The sequence below is a fragment of the Camelus ferus genome, chromosome 8 (assembly GCF_009834535.1).
Source record: "Camelus ferus isolate YT-003-E chromosome 8, BCGSAC_Cfer_1.0, whole genome shotgun sequence".
Taxonomy (NCBI): Eukaryota; Metazoa; Chordata; class Mammalia; order Artiodactyla; family Camelidae; genus Camelus; species Camelus ferus.
In genome coordinates this window covers 26,546,199-26,571,637 of record NC_045703.1, presented here as the reverse complement: position 1 = coordinate 26,571,637, position 25,439 = coordinate 26,546,199, and the positions used below count along the sequence as shown (strand labels likewise).

General features: G+C 37.9%; 1 long non-coding RNA gene across 1 annotated transcript; it reads right to left on the bottom strand.

Moving 5' to 3' along the window:
- Positions 1-391: 391 nt before the first annotated feature.
- LOC116665302 lies at positions 392-18,378 on the bottom strand. The gene is made up of 3 exons (XR_004321850.1): positions 18,367-18,378; positions 12,409-12,414; positions 392-589 (listed from the first exon to the last, which is right to left on the bottom strand). It is a non-coding gene; the product is annotated as an uncharacterized LOC116665302 (long non-coding RNA).
- Between the last annotated feature and the right edge of the window lie 7,061 nt (positions 18,379-25,439).

The window sequence follows — 25,439 nt, the reverse complement described above, 5'->3', positions numbered from 1 at the left end:
TTTCTTACTTAAACATCTATAGGAATCCCAGGCCATTAAGTCATTCAAGAACTCAAGTTCCTTCCATCTTGTGTCCTCCCACCCGCATCCTCATGGCCCTGTCCTCATAAGCATAGTTGAAGCTGGACGTGGGTACCTCCTTGTTCCAAATCAAGAGAAGGGAAAATAGAGGAAGTCCAGGGAAAGAAACTTCCTTTTAGGCAAGTGGCCCAAAATTTGCTGCTCACTTTCCCTCACATTCAACTGTTCATACTGCCTCCAGGGAGGCAGGGCAGCCATGTACCTGGGAAGGAGACAATCAATGCCCTTCCCACTGATGTCCTTTCCAGCAGCCCCCTGTCCCATCCATTCACATCCTATACTATCTTCCCTGTTCAGACAAATTGCGGCATGACCATATCTTAACTAGTCATTTGCTATAACTTAGTTATTTATGAGTCTTCTCTCTGTGATTCCAAGTCATCATGTGATTAGTGGGAGGGCCAGGGCTCTCAATATGTAGATCCAAAAGATTTGTCTGCAAAATATAGAAAAAAATAAGGGTCAAATTAGAAGCCACAATACCAATGCTTAGAGAATCCCATTGTCCCTCCTTCCATTCGCAAATCATCTTTAATTTAAATTTACATGTGTGTGTACACATGTGTATATGTATACATACATATACATATATATATTTGTGTGTGTATAAGTATATAGACAAACATACATATACATATAGGCAATAATCAATATATAAGTTGATTTTCCTCACTACAATTAATATTAAAATCCACTCTTCAAAATTTATGAAGTATTTCTCCTTAGGAGAGAAATGATTATAAATGAGGAAGAACCAGCTGGACCATCGTACAAAAGCATCCTAATGTCTAATAAATTAATATATGGCTGTAGTGCTAGTATTCATGACAGCAATCATATGAAATACCGTAACTAAATATATCTCATGAACTTCCACCAGGAATTTATAGACCTTCCCTTCCTCCTTCCCACCTCCCCTGACCACTGAAGTGTGAACTGGGGAATGCTCATTACTCTTTCTAAGCTCTTACCTGTTGACCAGTGAAAACAGGAACCAACTCTGCGCTCCTGGGGTGCCCTTGGCTTTGGCCACGGATCGGCCTAGACTGCGAGTGCTAGAAGAGCTGGAAGTTGAGAGTCCCAGTTAGGCGCTGTGGGTCAGGATTTCCTGGTAAGATAAGACTGTGGAGAAAATGTTCTCATTCACTCTTCATCTCGCCTTCTGAGATCCCCAGGGATTGGCCCATTTGTATCATTTTTAAATTCAACCCACGTGTTGTTTGCAGCAAGAGTTTTGGTCTGCTCCATTCTATAGGTGAACACATTCAAACGTCGTGATATTCATAGGACATGGCCCTTTAGAGGATGACACTAGTGAACTGCTGAGGGGTGAGATTTTCTCTGGCTCATGCCCTTCATTTTCTCACTTATGCTCTACGGGTAAAGCCCAGGTGCAGCGTTGTTTCGGCAGGGTCGGGGTGAACAGGAGAGATTCTGAGGGGTTCTACACGCATTGTAAAATAACTGGACTAGGACAGGATTACCCTAGATATTTCACCACAAGAGTTGGCACTAAAAAAGTTTTAAAAGGCTGAGATGACTTAAATGGGACAAAGTAGGGGAAAGGAATGAGGAGGCCACAGTAATATTTAAGAAAGCATTAAATTAAGACTGAATATTTTTTTTAAATTACAGTTATAGGAATTGTGAAAGTTTTATAAATAAAATATATGCATAACATCACATGAGTGTATTTTGCTTAATTTTTATATTCACATATTTAAGAGTCTCCTAGTATCGCATTGATATGTCCACATATTTATTGTAGTTGTGTGGAAACAATAAACAAACATATAAAACCATGTTGCTGAGGGTGGGGAAAAAATGTTGAAAATAGAAGGAACTGTTTTCAGTTCATTTAAAATGTTTTAATAAAAAAACCTCTTTAATAGGCAATATATACACTTATATATATCTTGAACCACAATTTAGACACCTTATTTATTAAACTCCACTAGTTCTGAGGCTTTTTATTATTTAATTAGGTTGAAGTGTATCTTTGCATAATTTTTTCAGAGAAAATTGCCAAGTAAGAAATAACTATAGGTTATCTGAAAATGTTCTTACCCAAGAGAATTAAGTATTACTATGTAGTGTATGACTACCTATTTGTGTGGAATCCATAAACGTATTGATAGTGAAAAATCCTCTTCAGTTCATTAACTCCATTGCTCAGAATATCCACAGAGCAGTGTAACCCTAACTATTTGTTTAACATTATTTAAAAATAAACACGTTTTATCAGTTAAAACTTCTATGATTCCTACTTACCGAACAATACCAGTATCTTCTAGATCAGGGTCTGACTTTAACTTAGGTCCACGTATAACTACAAAGATTTTTCTGTTGGGTTTTAAAAACTGATTTAAGAAAACCAGTTTCCAGATCTTCAAATTTCATATGTTCTCTTTGCAAACTGATTTGCTCAAGAAAGGGGCGGACTTCAAATAATTCTTTCCCACCTACCCTTTCAATCACATCTCTGCATGTTCGAAATTAAAAATGTACCCCTCACTCAGCTGCCATTTTACAATCATGCAAAAACCTCTAAAGTGCCAAACAAAGGAATAATTTTTCAGCTCCTTTAATAGAAGCACATGCTCCAATAGTTTTTATTAAGAGATGCAGTTCCAATAAATTTATTTTTTATTTGTATTATCAAAATTTCTTATTTATTATGCTTTGATCAAGTATATATTACTAATAATGACTATAATAATACAAACAAGAGCTTTAAAAAACATTTAAAGTTAATGGTTGCAGAAAGTTTAATAGAAATAATTACATTTTCAATCCACGCCTTTTTTTGAGGTATAGGAAAATGATAGATGATCTACAAAAACATACAAACGTAAAAGACTTTAGAATAAAAGGCTGTGAAGGAACTTGGAACTGAAATATAAGTTCAGGGAGAAAAAGAAGAAGATAAAAAGTCCAACGATTTAAGAAGTACTTGTTCATGTATTTTGTAAATGAATAGTAGAAGACAGCAAATTACTGCAGCATTTGTACTCTGTCTGATGCACTTAAAATAGTACAACAGTTCTATTTCAAAATCTCAGTATTTTGTTTTATACCCTTTAAAATTATCTAAACTTAGAATGAAAATTTTAAAATATCAACTTTAAAAATGTGCAATCAGGTAAATAATGTTCAACATTCTTTTATGGAGTATACAAACAAAAAAATTATTTGAGGATCGCTTCCCTACATTATTCTGAATTATTTAGGCTCTAATTTACTCATCAGTTGTTCATTCCTACAATCAACATATGCAAAGAACTAGTGAATGCCAATAATTGGGATAAATGTGAAGGATTGGGAGTATGGAGTTATCTAGAAATAAAAAGTGAGTTCTTAAAATCAAAACATTCACAGTCTATTGAGAAAAACAACCAGTAAAGAAATAATGTTAATACATTATAGTGTCATAATGAAGGTAAACGCAAGCTGCTTTGGAAACAATGAGAAGGACACCAAATTCAGGCTGTTGTGTGTGGGCAGTGTGAGAAGACAAGCAGATTTCCCAGGTTGTAGGATGATCCCTTTGCTAAGTATTAAAAGCTTATTAAAAATTACCCAGGTGAAGTACACATACGCATATGTGTGTTGCAAGATGGATGCTAGAAACAGATCCAGCTAGAAGTTTAAGCTGGAAGTCAGTGTGTGTGATGGGATAATAGTCTGGAATATTTATTTGTGGATTATCAACAGTTCCTCTCTTGGCCTTGTCACAGCAGCATCCCCCACTCAAAACATGAAGACTGGGTCACCCAATTAGGAATTGTTAGGCTGAACCAACGCACCCAATTTCAGCTTCCAACCTTCAATAATTGAGAGAAGAGTGTAAAACAGAATAGGTTTGAAGGAAGACATCATCAAATTGAAAGAGTTCTTTTCTGGCTCACACATCAAGAGGAGGTCCTTCAACCTGGGAGGAGAGTGTATTTGGAGAGGAAGAGGGGAGTTAGATGCATTGTAGGATCCTTTTCGCCCCAGTCTCAGATAACCTAAGGCCATGCAGGACACGATAGCTATGTACTAGTTCTTTATACTTGTTTATACAGCAGAATCTATATTCAGGGAGTAGTATTTCTTTACCTCTGGAACTCAGCCTCACCAATATGCCCCTTGACACAAGGGCAGGGGGAGGGGTTATACACAGGTTGGTGTAATGGGTCCAGGAAGAAGGAATTCCAGAGACAGCCCTGCCAACGTCTCTAACTGCTCTCCCATGGAGTAGACAGGCATATTGAGTTTCTCAGTGGCCCCAGGTATGCTGAAGTTAGTGGAGAGGAAGACTCTGGGACTTGCCAAGGGCACTGTACAGCATATTGTGGGGTAAATGGTTTCCAACAGTAGTCTAAGAAGGTTGGACCACCAGTTCCAGGGACCCAAGGCGGGAGTGACATCAGTATCCCTAGGGAAACCAGCTTACAACCCATTCAGATCAGAACTCACACACGATGCGCTGTGTGTCACACTCACCCTGGTGCCCTTTGAATAACCCCCTGAGGGATGTGGTCAGGGGAGAAAACATATAGGCAGCATGCTGATTATGACTGTATTTGAAACTCCAATTTACTGAAAAACACATGATTTGGACAGAGCAACCCGGAAAGTGTCCAGATTAAGTTGTCTGTCATTATACAGAGTTCCAAGAGTCAGAAAATCATACTGAGTTATTGAAATAAAGTTACATTTTCCCACATCAGAGTTTGCAACTTGGCTATTTATAGCTACCACACATGAAAGGCCTTGGATGTCAGACCGATTTTGGATTTTGTCCTGAAGGCAAGGGAAAGCAATTGAAGAATTTTAAATAGGAAAATGAGAGAAGCAGATCTGAATTGTACAGAGCTCATTTAGGCAGCAGTGTGGAGAATGGATTGGGGAATTAGGGGATAGGGGCAGAAGCCCAGCCATGGGCCGTCTGACCTAAACATGGACAGAAATAACAGAAGCACAGGGAAAAGCGGTGATGGTGGAGCTGGAGAGGAGAGGATTCATTCGGGAGTGTTTAAATGACAAGTGTCTCCTCCCTGCTCTGCCCATTCAGCCTAGTAGTTTGGTCACTGGGGAAGATTCTGACCACAGTGCCACCAGTAAACCACCACCATTTAAACCAGTTTGCTTCTCCTGAATTCATATCTACTTGCTGTTACATTTTGTCCTAATTTATTTCACTTCTACTTCTTAAAAAGTAGTAAGTTACCACCTGTTTTACATACATATATTTACATGAGGTCCACTGACCTTATGTCATGGCAAAAGTCCAAATAGAAAGTATTTCAAATGAAAACTATCTAGTTTAAAACAGTATTGGTTGACTGAGTGTACCTTTCTATCCTTAAAATTCACTTGCTGTTTCTAGAAAAACTTCCACCAGAATACAGCAGGAGTTACAGTCTCTGAGAACAGAATTCCTTGGTTCAAATCTTAGCTCTAAAATGTGTTAGCCCCGTGATCTTTAGCAAGTTGATTTATCTCTTTCCACCTCTTATTATCTGTAAAATAGGGATGATACTAGTGCCGATTTAAGGCACTCAGTACCACTCCAGGAACAAAGAAAACACAAAAAGAGTGCTAACAATTGATTATGTGGCAAACATGACATTCCTTAAATGTATTTAAATTCTTAAGTTGCACGTAGCAACAGGAAGTTTCCTCACCAAAATCATCCTTGTGCTAATATAGATTTAAACAAGGTGACCTTCATGTTAAAATCTGTGGGTATGAAAGGACAAACAGTCACACACCTCACACATTTCTCGTTAGTCTTCATTTTGTTTTGGCCGTCTCCATACAGCTTCCTAGCTGTCTTCACACTAACTCTGAAACATCTGATAGAAGGGCAGGCAGAAGCTGTCCTCTATATTTTACGTGGTGCCGAGTTCAGATGTCAGCATTCAATTTACAATAATAATAAAGGCTAGATAAGAAATGATCCAAATGGAAAGAAGACTCTTGCCAGTTGGGTTGTTTCTACTGAACAAAATGTTTGTTTTTTCATAGAACAAGTGAGAAGTTTTCCAGGTGGTTTATCTAAAGTATTTTCCTCTCCTCCAGGCAGAGGATAAATTAGAAGTGTTCAGGAAAGGTCATTCCCACCTCTCCAAGAAGCACATTTTCATGATGAAAAGAACTAAAGTTCAACCACATAGAAAGTGATCTCTACTCAACGTAGGACTTACATTTGTATATACAGGTAAATGTGTCATTTGAAGTTTGCCCCCCAAAATATTAAAGCAAGTAGTCACCTTTTGGCTGTCTCTCTGTTGGAAGCGCTAATCTGCGTACACTAGCAAAAGAAATGCATTACACTAATTAGGCAACAGCAACAAATGGAGAGTTCTTTTAGTTCAATTCACTAGCTAGAAACATCAAGGTGGACACATAATTTGTCATATAACAACACATTGTCAGGGTATCAACAGAGAGAAGAGGGGTTTTGTCTCTGGTACAGTATCTTCAGATTAGGTAAACAATTTATTTCTAGCTGGATCCTCCTGAGATGGTGAAGAGGGAAGAATTTAATATTGAGTTTTGCAGGAGGGATTTTATCACTTGTAAAATTAAGATAGCTACCTTTGTGAGATGGAAAATGAATCAGAAAGCAAAGCTGAGACTCCAGCAGAAAGTCGTCTCGATTCTGTAAGGGTTTGCCGAGAGCCCTTCCATCTGCAATGCCACAGGACTGTGTGCTCTGGAAGTCAGAGGAGGCCGGGCTCTCGGCCTGCAAGCCAAGCAGAAGCGAGGCCTCCGTGGGGCCCCAAACTGACCAACCTGCCGTGAGCTTCTGTCCTGGCCACGAACACATTGTAGACTTCTGGTCCTGATCATGCAGTTCAACTAAAGAAGCGGAGAGTTATTTCCCAGAAATCATGCAAGCTTAGCAAGATGATTCCAGTAGACGAGCATTGCTCTGTTCTTGATAATCATGAGGCACTTGTAATTTTAAATAAAGAGATATTGTGGAGACACTTACAGAGTCACATCTTCGCTCTTCCCTTGTTTCAGGGAGTCAGGTACATTGGAAGGAAACCTAATTTTTGCATACTGGAGAATTTACTTATGGTTTAAAGGTGAACCAGGGTCGATTATGATGGAAGATGATTTAGGATCATCTCAGTATCTTCAAATCTCAGATTCAGGAGAGTGAAGACATAACAGCACCATCTGTGGTCTCTAATAACTGTGAAACTTGCTCAATGAAATTAAATTTCTAATGTAAGTTACTATCAATGTACCAATTCATTAAAGTGATAGATGAGTAGAATTATTTAAGCTATAATTAGGGAGGACTAATCTGTTTTTCATTATGAAGGTTTCCCGTCTCTCCCTACTATGACTACATGTAGAAATTTATTGGCATTCTTTTATGATTCTTGCTTTATTAAAAATAAACAATACTATAGTTGTAACACGTTAGTCCAAATGATCCAGGGGAATTTTAAAGACTATTATCACATCTCATGTATAAGTTTGAACATAAACTCCAAGTCAATAAAAAAGACTCCATAAGCCCTCTTGCAATATTCCATATTTAACTCTTTGAGAAAAAAAGGATTTTTTTTTTTTTTGGCATGTGAATGAGTCACTTCAGTGTTTTACCATCGTCCCTTGTTTCTCATTTATACTCAAAATGGGAGAAAGCAGAGTTTCTTAGCTTTCCAAATAATTTGGCATAAGCAGAACCTGTCTGTGGTTGTCCTTCTGTGTGTTGGGGAAATCATCTCAGGATGCCTTTCTGAACGCGAGCACTGGGCTCTGCACAGAGGGTACCGTGGCTGTGCGCTCTCACTCAGCCACCTCCGTGTCAGCCCTCACCCTGAGCGGAGGGGCCACTCTCATAGTCTCTGCCCAAATCCGTTTGAGGGAGCCTTTCTTTGGGAAGAAATTTTATTTTCTCAGTTCTTGTATTGCTTCTATTTGACTTCTTCACTTACAATGGGAGGGTCCAAGGGAAAAGTAGTGGAAGGGGGAGGGGCTGGGGCTGCTTTGTGCCCACTTACTTACTCTGTAGGACCCCCACCCGCAGCTCCAACGTGCGCTAGCTGGGCTGTGTTTAATAAACTATTTCATTGGAAGAAAGTACTCCCCAGTTGATAAAACAAACATATTGGGCTCTTCTACAATGAATTTTGGAATCAGATAGTTGCCAGAATTGCCAGTGTGATATATTATTGTCCCTAGTGAAAGGAAAAAAAGAGATCCCAATATTGAAATCTTAATATTATTGTGTTAGAGTTTAAGGTAGGTGATTCTCTCTTTTTACAAGGGTTGCAAGAAAAATGTTATTTGTCTCCACTGCTTTATTAGTTGTATTTACTCATTGTTTAGGGTAAGCTATGTAAAATGTACACTATGTATGCACTATAAAAGCCATGCTATGTGTGTACTATAAAAGTTACACACAATTAGGTTCTAAAAAGTTTGCTTTTAAAGAAAGTTTTGTAATAATTTGTAAAAAGGAGTTTCCAACAATTGAAATGTCCTCTAGGGGTGTAAGTGAGATTCTATATTAATAATTTAGTTTTAGAATATCTCTACCCCCAATATAAGTGTTCATGATTATTCAACCTTGTCAGAAGCTCTATAAATATGTAATTGTTATCCTCATAAGATAGTATTTAAAGGATAGATTTACAAAGGTAAAAATAACTGGTAAGAGCCCCACAGTGTGTGCTCCAAATAGTTCAAAAGGAGACACCTGACCCTTGGGTGCCCTTTGTGAAACTCCATGGAAGTCTTAGTTGTTTAATGGTCTCCAAAATTGTAGGGTAATTTCACTGGCAAACAATACACCTACATCACATGTCAAAATATGACATCACAACCAAGGCCATGTGTTTCCATTAAAATAATTAGCTATTTTTGGTTGTATCAGAGTGTTTTCATTATTTATATAATTTATTTATTTTGCTATCTGCTAATCTACATGAATAGGAAAATAACAGTCACCAAAATTAAAGGAGAAATGAATGGAGGAAAACTTCAGTATTTAAGTGCCAGATAAAAACCTCTAATATTTTATCAAGAGAAAAGCTGGACGAAATTCATAAAGCTTTAGTGTTCCTTAAGAGACTAGTTTGAGAGCCATGAATCTAATCTTTTCACCACAGTTTGTAAATGAAGTGAACAAGCCCCAGAGAGGTGAACAGCCCACTCCATGACACCCTGTTGTCAGAAAAGCTCGTCGGAACCCAGATCTCTAGCTGCCAGTTCAGCTTCCTGGCTCTCTTTCCCCCTTTATTCAGCACTTATTCCATGTAAAAACTTGCTTTCAGAGTTTTTCTCAACTTTGTGCCCATTGCTGGCTCCAAGTTTATACGCTGAGTCAATTTCCCGAGGTGCTGATACGTCTGTACCAGCTTGCACACCCATGACTATTAGTACAAGTGTCTCCATTTCTCCACTTCCTCTCAGCCGTCACTGTGGCTGCTCCAGTCCACAGAGTTCTGCTTTTATTTGTTATTTTCTTTGTGTTTCTTTGGGTTTATTCTGTTGCTCTTTTTCCAATATCTTGTGTTGAATACTTAACTCATTTGTTTTTAATTTATTCTCCACAGTATATTTAAGGCTATAAATTTATCTGCAAGTACTGTTTTAGTTGTGCCTCACAAATTCTGAAAAATTATGCCATCATTGGTGTTTCAGCATAAGTGTTTCCTTTATGTTTTGGGGGATTTTTTTCTTTTATAATTTTCTCTTTTGCCAAAATGCTGACAGTTTATTGTTTCTTGACATAAAGTCTTTTTTTTAAATTTTGTCACCTTTATGTTATTTATTTTTAATCTCATTAAATTATGACCCAAAATCATAGCCTATAAGATAATGTTTCTTTCTTACTGAAACTCCCTTTGTGGCCTAAGAAATGGTTGTTTCAATATTAACCTCAAAAATAAAATATACTATCTTTCAGGTATAAAGTTATTTCTACTAATATGGATACTGGTACTGATATATTTATACATATAGACTTAAGCATATTAAATCTTCTCTTTTTGTCTGCTTAATTTTTCAAATATTGATATAGTTAAAAACCTCCAAATACATTTTTTTAATTTATCTACCTCTTCCTACATCCCCAGCCTTGTTTCTTTATTTACTTACGTGTACCTATTATTTATATATTTGATATATTCTACATCAAATGATATATTGTTAGGGACATTAGGTTCATGATCATTTTATTTCTTTAAACTATTGTTTCCTTCGAGAACAGAAAAGCCTATGAAATATCCATTTTAAGATGGGAAATACATTGAAGAAAGATTATCTTCCCCCCAAAAATAAGGGCCATAATATGTAGTTTTTGAAAGTTTTTTTTTAATGTTCTTTGTACTTTTCTCTTTAATATAAGCAATATCATTGATATGTAAATTATTATAATATAGGGGTGCTATCACCTCCCAAGCTAATTAGTACATATGTGGAATATGACAAAAAGAGATGGATTATGAAAGTAATTTAAGAGTTAAATCCAGTACCATAACTATCACACAGAGTTTCAAATAGTCCACAACACTCCTTTGTAACACCTTATATTCCTTTCTAAGGACTGTATCTTCCTCCACTGTAGTTACCACTATAAAAGAATCTTACAAGTGCTCTTATCAAGGTTTCTATAGGCTTGGTCTGATGGCTTTGAACAATAGTGGCAATTTGCAATATAGTAGCTTCTCTCTCCAGTACTCAGAAAAATCAAAGCACACAAAAACTATTTCTGCTGATGCAGTTTGGGATCAAATGAAAGAAAAAATAGTTTGGTCCAACCTAAGAAGACTACTCTTCATTGCACACATTTTTGGTAAAACAATATTTCTGAGATCTATTTCTATGTGTGTTTTGTTATATAAAGACAAATGAGAAAATATGCAAATTTTTCCACTTTAATATTTCATGGCATATTTATTTGGAGACTTTAAAAAAAGAAACATTCTTTTCTTACCAGACTATGAATTAACTAAGTACAATAGATTTAACTTAAAAATCTACTCTAATCACATATTTGGTATCTATGCCTTCAGAATAAATGTCTTCACTTCTCCCATACCAAGTACTTCAAATAACTGTATAAACTTGGAACATGTGTAAATCATAAATATCAAATATTATTTTCTAAAAATAAGATCAACTTAATTATCATGAACTTTCAATAATGAGCATATTATATACTTGAGATTTCAATCATCTTATGAAACTGAATTACTGTTGCTTTCCATGAATCTCTTCTTGGTAGAATTTTGAAGCCCTGTAAGCCATAAATATGTAAACTCAATTTAACAGACAAGATCAGTCAATAAAAAATTATTTACTAATAATGACTCTTATCAAACAGTTGAGTATCTACCATATGCCAACTAACAAAAAGCTACATGGTGCCTCCCTGTCCACAGAAAGCAGACACTCTAGCAGAGGTATGAGGCATGGCCCCGAATGTATGCACACATTCATATGTGGAGCAGGGTGATTCATTCATAACAGCCAGTGCTTTCTTTCAAATTCCGTAATTCCCTTCTTCCTGGTAACATTTCCCCACCTTCCTATCACCACAGAGCAGCAGGTAGGGCTGTCCTTTCCCACAGCCCCAGAGAATGGAGGTGACAGGGTTTAGCATCAAAACAATCTTGATCAAGGATCACCGAGAGCCAAACTCATGTCATAAACAACGGACTTGGAAACACTGGTGATGTACGAGTCGGGTTTTTTTTAGCTTGTTTGTTTATTCTTCATCCTAGACTTAATAAAACGCCGATGGCCTGAAAAGAGAAGTGAATAGTCTAAAGAAAGCAAAAGAACTGTAACTGACTGGGATGTTGGAGAAGGAGCTATGATCACCCTCCAGCATCCCAGCAAAGGGCTAATCTTTGTTAACAGGAGTTTATGGGAGATGATATTCCCAACCATCTAAGTTTGGAGACTCTTAAGATGAAAGAGTTGATTTGGACCTGCTTCCCATCGGGAACACTGGAAGGTAAAGGTAACGCTTTCTCAGAAGTTCTCCATGTCACCGTAGTCAGAAAATTAGAGTAGCAGCAAGACACTGCTCGACCTGTCAGGTGCGGAGACAGCCCGAGGCCACACTCTCGGTGTCTCCTGCTGCACAAAATGACTTCAGAAAGCAGCTGAAGTTTTACATGCCCTTCAGAAAGGACTGAAGGTTGGAAATGAGAGGTTGTGTGTCATCAACAGACCTGAAGGTGTCTTAGGGGATTGACAAGGGGATGCCACAGAGGAACGTGGTGTGAACCAGAGACAAATTAAATGGAAATGAAGACACTCAGCCAGTGTCAGTGAGGAGAAATGCAAATAATTGAGAACCAGATTCTGTAGCCCCCCTGTTCCTCAGCCCCTCCCTGGTACACCCTATGCCTGTCATAGGACTTTGAATATCCAGGAACTTAGGTGGTATCCTGGGGGGGGGGGGGGGCGGAGAAGGAAGGAGAAAAATCCCTAAATGAATGTGTTTAAATCAGAAATATACTAATCTTTACTGAGAAACTCTGATACCTGAGAAATTGGAATATATTGTTTTCTTTTTTGAGAGATAATTGGGGTGGGGACTTAAAAGAGAAACAAAAGTGAGTTCTAGAAATATAACTTTTCTGCACCTCTGAAATGTGTGGACATTTAGAGACTTAGGTAAGAAAGCGTTTTCAAAGTGCTTAATTTAGTGTCTCCTGCCGAAAATCGTGAAGAGTCTGAAATTTTAACTTTCTTCCAGGTGAGTTTGCCGCAGTTACATGGACGGTAGAAGACACGATTCTCAGCTCAGTGATGAAAAACAGTTTTTCACTCACAAAAGTAACAATTGCCAGAATCTCAGCATTTTGGGTGCAGTTCCCTGAGCCCCACTTCCCAGGGGGTGAAGATAGGAGGGCCAAATGACCCCAGTAGTGGGATGCATTGCAGGAGAGCAACTCTGAATTTAAGGAAGATGAAATCTTTTCTAATGAGCAGTAAACATGCCTGCACTTTGCTCTGGAGGAAGACACTCTCTCTGCTTTCCAGGGCTGTTCACTATTAATCATCATGAAAAAGAAGGTTCAGAACCAAGGACAAGCAGTGCCTCACTCACAGGAGGGACAGAAACCTGATTTTTCTCCCAATGCCATACCTAGTATGTTCTAAGTAAATATTGACTATCACTGTAATTATTATCATTACTACAAAATAGTTAATGCCATATGATCTACCAACTGCATCATATACCAATCTATTAATCTAAAAAGGTTTTTTAAGTAAGCATTTGACACAATCAAAATGTCAAATTGAACAACTGTTTCATGGCCATAATAAGAAAAAAAGTCACTACTAAATTGGCTAAAGAATTTTTTTTAATCTGTGAAAGATTTTCCTATAGAAATTGAAAATATTCATGTGATTAAAATCCTTATTTGAACAGAGAGAAAGAGAAAGTTTGAGATATTTCTCATCACTTTGATGAAAGGAAGATGGTGTTCTACCTAAAACTCTATAGTCATTATTTTAGAATAATAACACCCATTAGTTTAATGCAATACAGATTTATTAATCTCCATATCCCATCTTTGCTGAACTTGCTGGCAGGATGTTTCTGAATCTAACAGTTAAGGAAATTAGAGGCCAGACTGATTAAAACTCATGCATAGAGTTTTCTGGTAAGTCAGTGATAACTCCTAAAAGGAAGTAAAGTTCTGGGCCTTAGAACTCTTAGTTTTGCTTGTTCTCCCAGATTCTATTATCCCCTTTTAGGAAATAAGCCCTTCAGCAATTTTCCTATAATAAAAACCGAGTTTTCCTAAAGGTAAGCACCTTCTCTCTCACTCGCTCGCTCTTTTTTTAGGTCTAACTTAATTACAACTTTAATATAATCTCTTTAATTCCTCTTATCTGATAATACCAATTATGCCAACAAGGCCAAGGGTAAAGAAGAGTTCAGAGCTCATGGTAATCAATTTGATCATCTCTGTTTTGCCCAGAACTCAATTCTGGCATCAACTTCCATAGTAAGCACTGAAAACCCATGAAGAAAAGTAGAAAAAGAATGGAAGTATAAAATTTATATTATTTAAAAGTCAAAATTAGACTTCCACACTTTTAGCAATTCTGGAAAATTAAAATCTAGGAATTCTGTCTCAAATTCTTCCAGCTGAATTTCAGGACCCCAATGGCACAATGTATTTAGTCTTTAATTAAATAGTTTATATTATTAAATAATGCTCATGAAGGTGACCATCACTATTTCTACAGTTTAGCTTAATTTATACTTTAATTAGGTATGATATTTAAAATTACCCTAAGAAAACAGCTTATCTTTTTTTTTAAAGTGGTTTGAATGAAAGTACAAGGGTTTTGGGTTTTTTTTTAAAAAAGAAAGGATCAATTCCATAGCAGTAAAAATTCTATTTATCCAGGATGACTAGAGGTAGCTTCCAGTTGTTAATTAAATACTGAGTCTTTACAATTCTCCAAGGAAGAAATATAAATGATCAATAGGCACATGAAAAAATGCTCAATATCACTAATTATTAGAGAATGCAAATCAAAACTACAATGAGGTATCACCTCACACCAGACAGAATGGCCATCATTCAAAAGTCCACAAATGACAAATGCTGGAGAGGCTGTGGAGAAAGGGGGACCCTCCTACACTGCTGGTGGGAATGCAGTTTGCTGCAGCCACTATGGAAAACAGTATGGAGATTCCTCAAAAGACTAAAAATAAACTTACCATATGACCCAGGAATCCCGCTCCTGGGCATATATCCAGAAGGAACCCTACTTCAAAATGACACCTGCACCCCAATGTTCATAGCAGCACTATTTACAATAGCCAAGACATGGAAACAGCCTAAATGTCCATCAACAGATGACTGGATAAAGAAGATATGGTATATTTATACGATGGAATACTATTCAGCCATAAAAACCAACAACATAATGCCATTTGCAGCAACATGGATGTCCCTGGAGAATGTCATTCTAAGTGAAGTAAACCAGAAAGAGAAAGAAAAATACCATATGAGATCGCTCATATGTGGAATCAAAACAAAACAAAACAAAATATAAATACAAAACAGAAACAGATTCATAGACATAGAATACAAACTTGTGGTTGCCAAGGGGTTAGGGGGTGGAAAGGGACAGGCTGGGATTTCAAAATGTGGAACAGATAAACAAGATTATACTGTATAGCACAGGGAAATATATACAAGATCTTGTGGTAGCTCACAGCAAGAAGAAATGTGACAATGAATATATGTATATTCATATATAACTGAAAAATTGTGCTCTACACTGGAATTTGACACAACATTGTAAAATGACTATAACTCAATAAAAAATGTTAATTACTGAGTCTTTAATCAATAATTAACAAATATGACATTTACATTGACATTTTTCCAAGATTCAGAAAAGAACACTGAACGATGACAATAATTTTTCCAAGGTACTATTATTCCTCAGAATAATCTTATAGTTATTCAGGATCATAATTCTCATCCCCCCAAAAAACAAGACTATAAAGACAGAGGGCACAGGAGATCTAGCTAAGCTAATCATGTGATGGATCATGAAAGTATTTTTTTAAATAATAGCAGTTACTATTTTAATTTTTCCTTTGATATCGTTCTTACTATCAAAATCAAAGTTCAGATTATACAAAGCATTTTATTTTTCCCCACTAATTTATTTATTTATAATTTATTTGCATAAATAAATGGGTATACATTTAGAAATTTTAAAGATTTTTAAAATTCCACAAGAAAACATTTGTCTAAACGCATGATAAAACTGTTTTTTATTAAATCTGCTGAATAGTGATCCTGGTAGAAATTGGAGCCATCATATTTAAAAAGAAAAAAAGACAGAGGGAGAAATCTTTGTGACGTAAATAATCCACTATTTTAAAAAAGGGGGGCTAGCATTTTCACCCCCTTCATGTGGTCTATCAAGATTAGCTGATTAATTCATGCCAGGATTTCTCAAATTGTGAGAATTATTAAGAGGCACAAATGGTCTTAAATTTTTTTATTTTAAAACTATGTACATGAAACAAATATTGCACAGCGTTACGAACTAAATTGTCTCCCCCCAACTTCACGTGTTGAAGGCTTACCCCCAATACCTTAGACTATGGCTGCATTTGGAGATTAGGTCTTTAAAGAGGCAGTTAACCTTCCATGAGGTCATCAGGGCAAGGCCTTACTCCAGTGTGTCTGATGTCCTCGCCAAAAGAGGAAGAGACACCAAGAATGTTCACACACGGAGAAAAGGCCCTGTGAGGGACACAGTGAGAAGGCAATGCCATCGTCTACAAGTCCGGAGAGAAGCCTCGGGAGGAACCACGCCTGCCAACCCCTTGACCCTGGACTTCTAGCTGACAGAGTTGTGAGAAAGCACATTTCTGTCATGTTAGCCACCTGGCCTGTGGCATTTTGTTATGGAAGTCCTAGTAACCCAGACACACAGTTTCAAGTACTTTTGTTATTACATGATAATCTGAATTTAAGAAATGCTGTGTCTTTTAAAGCCTATCAGCAAGTTACTAAGGGACAACTTGCTTCACTGTGTTCTTTTCATCACTTTCCTTTTAATAGTAATTTCCTTTTTCTAATGTGTTGACTTTTGTTCTGATATAATGTATAAACATATACATGAATCAAGTTTTCACCATTTCAGCTGCAATGACTGTCTGCTCTATGTGTTTTGCAGTCTATTTCAACCCAGTGGACACGTGTCCTTTGGGCCTGCTATCAGTGTCATTAGGGTGCAGTTTACAGTCCTCCTTAGTAAAGTGCAGGTGGGACATGCTGACTTAGCACACCCAAAATGCAGCTGTACCTTCAGCAAAATCCACGCATCATAATGTTACGTGAACAAACAACGGACAAATACCTATAGTCAAACATGTCCTTTTCCTGCCCTCTCCTTGCTTCCCAGTACACTTTCTAAGCAATGTCTTCAAAACACACTGCTGATATTAATGCATTTCAAGTTTGGTTTCCCCAGAACTAAGTACCAGTTATTCTAACTAAGTATAATTTAACTCATTTCACCTTTAACAAAGTAGTTTATAAGACTCACTTTTTTTTTTTTTTTTTTTTTGGCAGCTGGGAGGCAATTAGGTTTCTTTTTAATTTTTTTAAATGGAGGTGCTGGGGATTGACCCCCGGTCCTCATGCACACTAAGCATGTGCTCTACCACCGAGCTAAACCCTCTCCCCTTATAGTACTCACTTGGAATCCTCCAGGATGTGTGTTGACTATGGCTTCACGCATCCATTATTCTAACCACAAGTGCCCTAAAAAACAGCAATTTATTTTCATGGTCTAAAAGTTTCTAAAATCCTCCTTTCTGTCAACAACAGCAAGTTCAGTTTATACTACACCGTTACACTATACCATACACTCTAGATGCTGTAAAAACACACATACACACACATACACAGTGGACAAAACATCTTCATATTCACAGTCTTTTCAGCAAGTTCAATCCTCCTTCACCTGGTTTGCATACATTAGCTTTTCCATATTAAACCAGTCCTGTCTACAGATCTGTTAAAAAAGGAATTTCAACAAAATCACCTCAATCCTAAATGGTTCAGAATTGCTTTTGTTAAGAAAACTTTTCTTTTTTCAACCTTATCTAGAATTAATATTTTCTTCCTTATGAGGATGTGCTCATGTGTGTATATGTCCATGATATAGAAAGTAATAAGTTTTCAAGAGAATTAGAATTGTATTTAGAGGTCAACTTCCAATTTGCGTCATAGATTTTGGATATGGTCACATAAACTGAAGGAAACTACAGTCACTAAAAATGCTAAGTGTAACAAGACAACAAAGAATGCAACAAGCATCATATGATTACTCCTACCATAATGAAGACCCTCAGCACCATTGCAAACTTTTCCGATCAACAAAATGTGTATAATTCTAAGTGGATCCAAGCTCTATTGCTAGTGCCAAACATTTTTGTAATAAGGGCTTCCCTGCATTTCTGCCAGGAAGATTAAAATGTGATCTGATTCACACCCGGCAGTTTCAAAAAATGTTGGAACACTTAGCATTTTTTAAGCAAGTTTTTAATCAATTCAATTGTAGTCTATAACTTGCCTAGTGATGCACAAAAATGAGGTACTAAAAATATCCCAATTTTCTATTTGAATAAGTAACAAAACAGTTGAGTTCTTAGTATATGCCAGACACATATATTATTTAACCCTCACAACATATTAAATAAAACAATTACATGAAAGGTAGGTTCTAATATTATCCCCACGTGGGAAATACGGAGGAGCACACAAGAGGAGAAAATGATTCAAATCAGAGGCAGTGGCAGACCAATGGGGGATGTGGGAGCTGTGGGGAGCTGTCTGCCTCAGAATAACGTGCAATATATGCACTGCAATGCTTTTTACTTATTGATAAAGATGCACAGATTACATATATTTATGTATGTGTAAAATGAGGGGTAGCAATGTATACAGAGATAGGTAGATAGATAGGGAGATAGATGACGGATATATAAATGGATAAATAGACAGACAGATAATGAGGGGCTGCACTGCATATAGAGAACTTGAGGAAAATAATAATAACAACTAAGAGCCAGTCTGCGTTATATTATGGATGCACTGATGGTAATGAAATATCCTTCCCAGAAAAAAAGGATTGTTTAAAGAATTCTAAACCTAAACAATTGCTATAATTATAGTTGAAATTTAAATTAGCTTACTTTCCTCACTTATTCTTTAATAATCATTGTATTCTACCTGGTGGTTTTAAAGTTGGAAACACTAATCATGTTTGGATGGGCAATAAACCCATGAGTACCATTCTACCATGAGCAACAAACGTATATTACTCATTGCTGATAGCCGTTCACAGCAGGTGAGCTGTTGGCCTTTTTCTGAAAGCATTCTTACTCTTTCCCTGAGAAACTAAGCTCATGGTTACGTTTTCTTTCTGAGTCTGTATCACAAAAGTAAATATATCCATACAATGGCAGGGTTGGGGATTGGATGCAGGTTCAAGAGTATTTAGTATTATTTTCCTACATGACTTTTAGACTGCCCAAGCCCTGATCTGCAAAGCACCCTTTTCCTCTATGGGTTCCAGAAGAAGATATAAGAAAAACTGGGGAAAATGAGACACTGCATTACTAGCTAGATCACAGCATAATTACTCCCAAATGTAAGTGCTCATGAATCATGAAAGAAGCAGGAGGCTCAGGGTCCTATCAAATACCAAAGTATAAGGTCAATGTGCCTTTTTTCAACTATGTGCTAGCTTTCAAAGATTCTGATAACCCTCCCCTCTCAATGTTGCTGTTGTGTAAGGATTACAGAGATGAGAGGTCTAGGAACAGTCAACTAGTCGACTGATCCCAAGGTGAACTGCAGAGGCCGCAGACGGTAGAGGGTCCCAGGGCTGCACGGCTTGAACCCAGTGGTGATAAACAGCAAGCTTACTGCAGGGCTGCAGGGAGCATGGCTGTCTAGGAGACGCTTCTACTCTCCATCTCTCCTTTTCCTCCAACACACGGGCCTCCCCAGCAAACTCTGGTATCTGTAGCTTGACACTCCCCAGCCACGGAGCTGGTTGGTCTGTGTGAACCTTAAATAAAGGTGCCTGTGCTTTTCCCGGGGTCTTTTACTTCCTTCTCCTAGCTGTGACTGTTTACACTTACTCCTGAATTATCCCCAAATGATGTCCCCTGAATCTCCAAAGGACTAGAGAGGAAGGAACTGAGCCACTTTTGTGACTTGTACCATATCTATTCCTATTGATTCCACTCTGCTCTCTTTAACTTTCTATGTCTCTGAAGGTGAGGACTTATGTCACCGAGCACAGACTGGTCCATCTATGACCTGGAACCAATTTCCTCTTATTTTCTTCAGTTACTATGTGCACATTTTGCATTTTATCACTAAGCAGTTCACTCCAAGTTGGGGTACAGAATATGTTGAGGATAATCTCCACAACCTCCCTTCCCTGGGAACCTGGCCTCCCCATTCGCATGGGGAAAAGCCCCCAGCAGACATGCCTGTCCCGTGGGACACCACCCCCTGGCACACCTGATAGGTCCAGGGCGGGCAGCTGACCCAACTTGGCCAATCACAGTCCCTTCCCCTTAGACCTGTGGTTGGCAAGAAGAGATTACTCTCTCAGTAGGCCTGGTTTCTAACATTTATAGGCTACGTGGGGAAATTCTTTTATGCACAGACACTGGGAAGTACACAAAACTGGTCTTCTGGGATACAGAGAGAAGACTGAAGCAGGAATGCAGGGGGTCGAGTGAGAGAGAGAGAGAGAGCCCGAGCTCTACGAGTGAGCATGTGCGCCTTGACATTGCTGGGCACTCAGAGGCCGGCACAGCCCCGGCACAGAAGGACTGCTCAGAAAATATTGTTAAACGAACATATGAACAAATATGGAAAGACGCCAAACGGCTCTCAGTCCCTGATTCTAACGCCTTCCTAAGGTCTATTTTATTCATATACAATAGGCTTACTACTTCAACTTGGGCAATTTATTTTTAATCCCAAAAGACCAAAAAAAAAGAAAGAAAGAAATATAGTTTCTTCCTATATACCTACTAAGGTCAAACTCTGCTTAAAAAAAAAAAAATCAATGTGATAACATTTACAGATCCCTTTCCACTTCAAGTCCATAGAACAGGCAATTTGCTTCAATATAACTTTACAAATTAGCACTAAACATTCCCATACTTGACTTCAGCACACTGAAAAGTCACACACACACACAGTATACATATCTTTATTATTTATGTGTCTGCTTGTTATTCCTTTAGAAGACAGAATGATATTGCAGAGACAATGTGATACTGCAATTCTCCCCAAACTGAGGGTCTATAAAATGGTGTGGAAAAATGAGTAAAGAAGACAATTTAGATGATACAAACGGACTTTAACACTTCATGAAGCAGTCTCCTTTTAAAGAACTGCAAAATGGGGCAGGAGGCCCCATATTGAGAAAACTTTTATAGGATAAAAAATAAAGAACAAGGGAGAGAAAAGCAGAAAATACCTGATTGTCTGGGGCCACAGAGCCAACCTTGTCTTGGGTGAGAAGGCCCAGAACTGACTTGGCGTTTGGGGATTGGCTGACTGAATACATTGTGTTTCTGATCAAGTGGAGCATCTTCAGGGACACGGCGCTCTCTAAGTCTGGGTTTGCTGAAGTGGTGCTCTCAGCAGGAGCGGCTCCATCTTGAGCCCGGAGAGTCATTTCAACCATGGTCATTGTACTGTCTCATTTTATCTCTGATTAAATATTTTAGGCCCATAATAAATATCATATCCACCTTCTTACATCTTCATTTAATACATAGGCCATATTGAGCATCACTTGCCCGATTAGGGCAGTGGTTCTCCACTTGAGATGATTTTAGTTCCAGGAGTATGTTGGCAAAGTCGTAAGACATTTCTGTTGTCACCACCTAGGGAGAGGTGTGCTACTGGCATCCAGTGGGCAGAGGCCACATACCTTACCATGCACAGACAGTCCTCCACAACAAAATATTATCTATTCCAAAATGCACGAAGGCCAAGGATGAGAAACCTTGGTCCAGGACCATTTATTGGGAAGTCCCAGAATATAGTTAAGCTAGCACAGATGTACCATTCATGACATGAACAGAGACGAGATGGCTGGTAAGCCCCCCGCTGATAGGTTGAGATGAGATAACCCTTAGCGAAGTGCTCTGACACAATGTTTAAAGCCCCAAGGAACGACATAGCTAATCACGTGGTATCCATATAGGTGATGGGAAAGCCACACGGCAGACAAGCCTAAAGACATGACTATTTCCCATGCTCTTTGACAGAGATTCCTGGCCCAACTCCAACTGAAGTGCTAAACTTTCCTGAAGCTTTAGCTCTACACCAGAGGGGGAAAAAAAAGTAAGCACCATCAGAGAAAAACGGCTGCAGTCCACATTGCTAACTTTTCTCTCACTCAACAGACTACATTCTCCAACAGCAACAGCATCTTCGAACACAAATAATAAATACCACTGTGCTGGGGTCTACCCCGGCTAAAATTCAAGCAGAAAACAATGTCCAGGGGAAAGGGAAACTGATTAGAATGGAATTGTAGACAGGCGCATAATGCATGCACTCCTAAAGGGTAAGCTGCCAGAAATCCTCTACCTCATTTCTACTGTCATTGCGTGAGAATGTGGCCAGAGCCTGCAGCCTCTGTTCTGAATGAATTCCATAATGTTGTCTCAAATCTGAGCACACGAATCAAAAATTTTAGCATACCAACTCATGTTAATGACTACAGGTAATGTCAACTCAAACTGACAAATAGTCAGAACTACAAGAGAATTTTAACAGCATTCTAATCAATAAACGTTATTTTTCCTTAGTTCTAGGTTAATGTTTAGTAAACACACCTGCCATTACTTCCCACACAATGTCATAACATCATTAACCCATTTTCTTAACCTGATGAATGTTTATTACCATCATTTGACTATAAACCTAAACTAAACTCGGTCTTTCTTGGCAGGCCCTAGATCAGTGATTTTCAAAACAGGCCATAGTGCTATTGTAATGGGTCTGCCAATCTATATATTAACACAAAACATGGTCTTTGCAATAATATATGTCCTTTACACTGTTTTTTTTCCCCCCTCAATATGTGGTAGTTGATATAATTAATACAATAAATATTTCTTCCAATTATGTAATTATGACTAATGTGTTTTCAATCAGTAAGTGGTAGAATTACAATTATTATCAACTGGACACTTTATTATTTTAAAAATCAGGTCTTATCTTCAAAATATTAAGAACCACTATCCTATGCTAGGAAAACTGGATTTCTATTTTTTTTTTTGTTCTTTGCACTTAAGTAAAAAAAAAAAAAAAAAGTCAGCTAACCATGGGCTATTTCTTCTGATTCCACATTTGCTCACTGTGGCATTCATAGCACAGCTGTCCAAATCTACCTCAGAATTCATATTTTCCTTCAAGATCAAAGTTTAGTGTACTTAGCTGTGGGCTTTGTTGATCCATTCCTCTTGAACTTCGTTTGGGCCCGTAATTACATGCCCAATATAGAGAAAAATGTCAAGAAAGAAGCAGATTTCAATTTCAAGCTTCAGAGGAGCTCTGATAATAAAAACGTGGTGCAAGTGATGAAAACTACCTTGACGGATGTACTCTGGTTTTTAGGGACAATGTCCTGCGTGGCGACTGCGAGAAAGGGTACCTGTCAATTCGGAGATTAGGCCTTTGCCAGGAAAAGTTGTCATTTTACCAAAGGAAAAACTCTTTTTGAGGTAGGAAAAATGTCCAGCCATGCTACTTCCTATGCAAAAACAGTGGGATTGCTTTCCACATGCCAGAAGCAGGGCAAAGGGACAACACACCCACTGCCGGGGCCCATTAGCATCTTTTGTCATAATACACGGCAAATGGACCAGTAACTACCCACTGCCAATTAGAATGATGACGAGCCAATCTAAAACAGGCAGGTGAGCAGACTAAGTGCCCCTGTGGTTTGCCAATTACCTAAATTATCTGCGGTAGTTTTAGTGCACAGCTACCATGAATACAAATACAAAACACTCTAGCATTCGGGGGAGATCGGTGCTGCCTGGTGTCAAAAAGCAGAGAGAAAATAAGCAGGATTTTCAGAAGCTGAGCTCCAGCAATTGCGATATCCAGTGTCATCCGGATGAAATACTACCCTGCATTTTGTTTGACAATTCTGTCTCCTCTAGGAAGGGCTCCCGAAACGAGGAAGCATCAATTCCGTGCTCAATGTCAGCAATCAATTGCACAAATCGTTCTCAGTGATTCTCACTAAATGGACATTGGAATGGATCTACGGTGCTGAATGAAGAGTTGGTATCAGAAGCCCTCAACTAAATAAAACTACTTTTACCAGGGGGAAAAAAAAATCATTTATGGTGGATATAGGGAAATAAAAGGAAAGAAAAGGCAAACAAGAGACTTGCCATTCCTGCCATTCCCTCAAATTATAAAGATCATAAAAGAAATCAACGGTGTCCTTTGTCGCAAACACTTAGGCACGACCATGAAATCTGAGCAATAGTCTTGTGAAAAGACTTCATCCCAGGACCTCTACTTTGGTAACAGCCCCGCTTTCATTATCAGTGGAAACCACTTTCAATTTCCCATTGTTCTCATATGTGCAGTTACTAGGAACAATGAGCGAGCTCAATACCATTTTAAAGGTAATGTAAAATTTTCAAATGAAAAAAAAAAAATGATGCTAACTGATGTGTTTAATATTTCCCCATCTTTCAGAAAATTACACACACACTTGCCTCCGAATATGGCGTTGGGTGAGAATACACCGTCTGATGCCATGATATTCATGTTGACTTAAACTTCATAATAGATGAGTGTGTAGTAAATGAATTCCAGAGGACGGCGCCATGGCCGGTGGATGCCACGCGCAGTGGCTGTGCTTGATGTTAATAGCAGCAGTCAGGAATCTGAGTTATATCGCGCTGGTACTGAGCTAATATGTGATCTTTGACAAGTCACTTAATCTTTCATCTTTCTTAACTGTAACGATAGTTTATCTAAATTATAATAGCAGATAATAACACCTTGCTTGGAGTCGGGTGGTAAGACGTGATTAATTGTCATGTGTGGAGCACTTTGAGGCCTTTGGATAAAATGTATTACTAAAGTGCACAGCATTAATATTATTCAGCCATTAACAATGTTTTCCTGTGTAATGGTCCAATATACTATCAGTTTAAGACACATTTGGGGATACTGTTAAGGTGGAGTCATGGAATGATAAGCATTTTACCGCTTCTTGCATACATTTGTGTTGTACAAGTTAGTCTACTTTATAGAATATTCAATATAGTTACTAAATTCCACCCTGACTGTTTTATTATGCTAATTGATAATCCAGTGTGCTTCAAAGATTAAAGAAAAATGAAATTAAACTGAAAAATCAAAGGGTAACAACTTTATAATGCCTCTTTAATTTAGCGAAATACAATTAAAGTCACACAGTGATAGAATTGACTGTGAATACTAAGATGACTATAATTGACAAAGTAAATGTTACAGAGCCAAGCTGAATAAAAGCAAAGGAAAATGCCAACAGAGCTCAGCACCATGGGATATCTATGTAGGCTCACAAAAATGAACTAAGACGTCCAACGATGTCCCTGAAAAGAACGTTCTGAAGAATGCTTAAATCATTGGGAAAGGGTTTTCGAATCAAGTTAAACTGCACACATTTAAAAGTAACACAAAAATTCATTATTACCTTTACTAAGACGAAAAACATGACACTGAGAAACAATGAGAGTTTACTAAGTTTATTTGAATTACTTG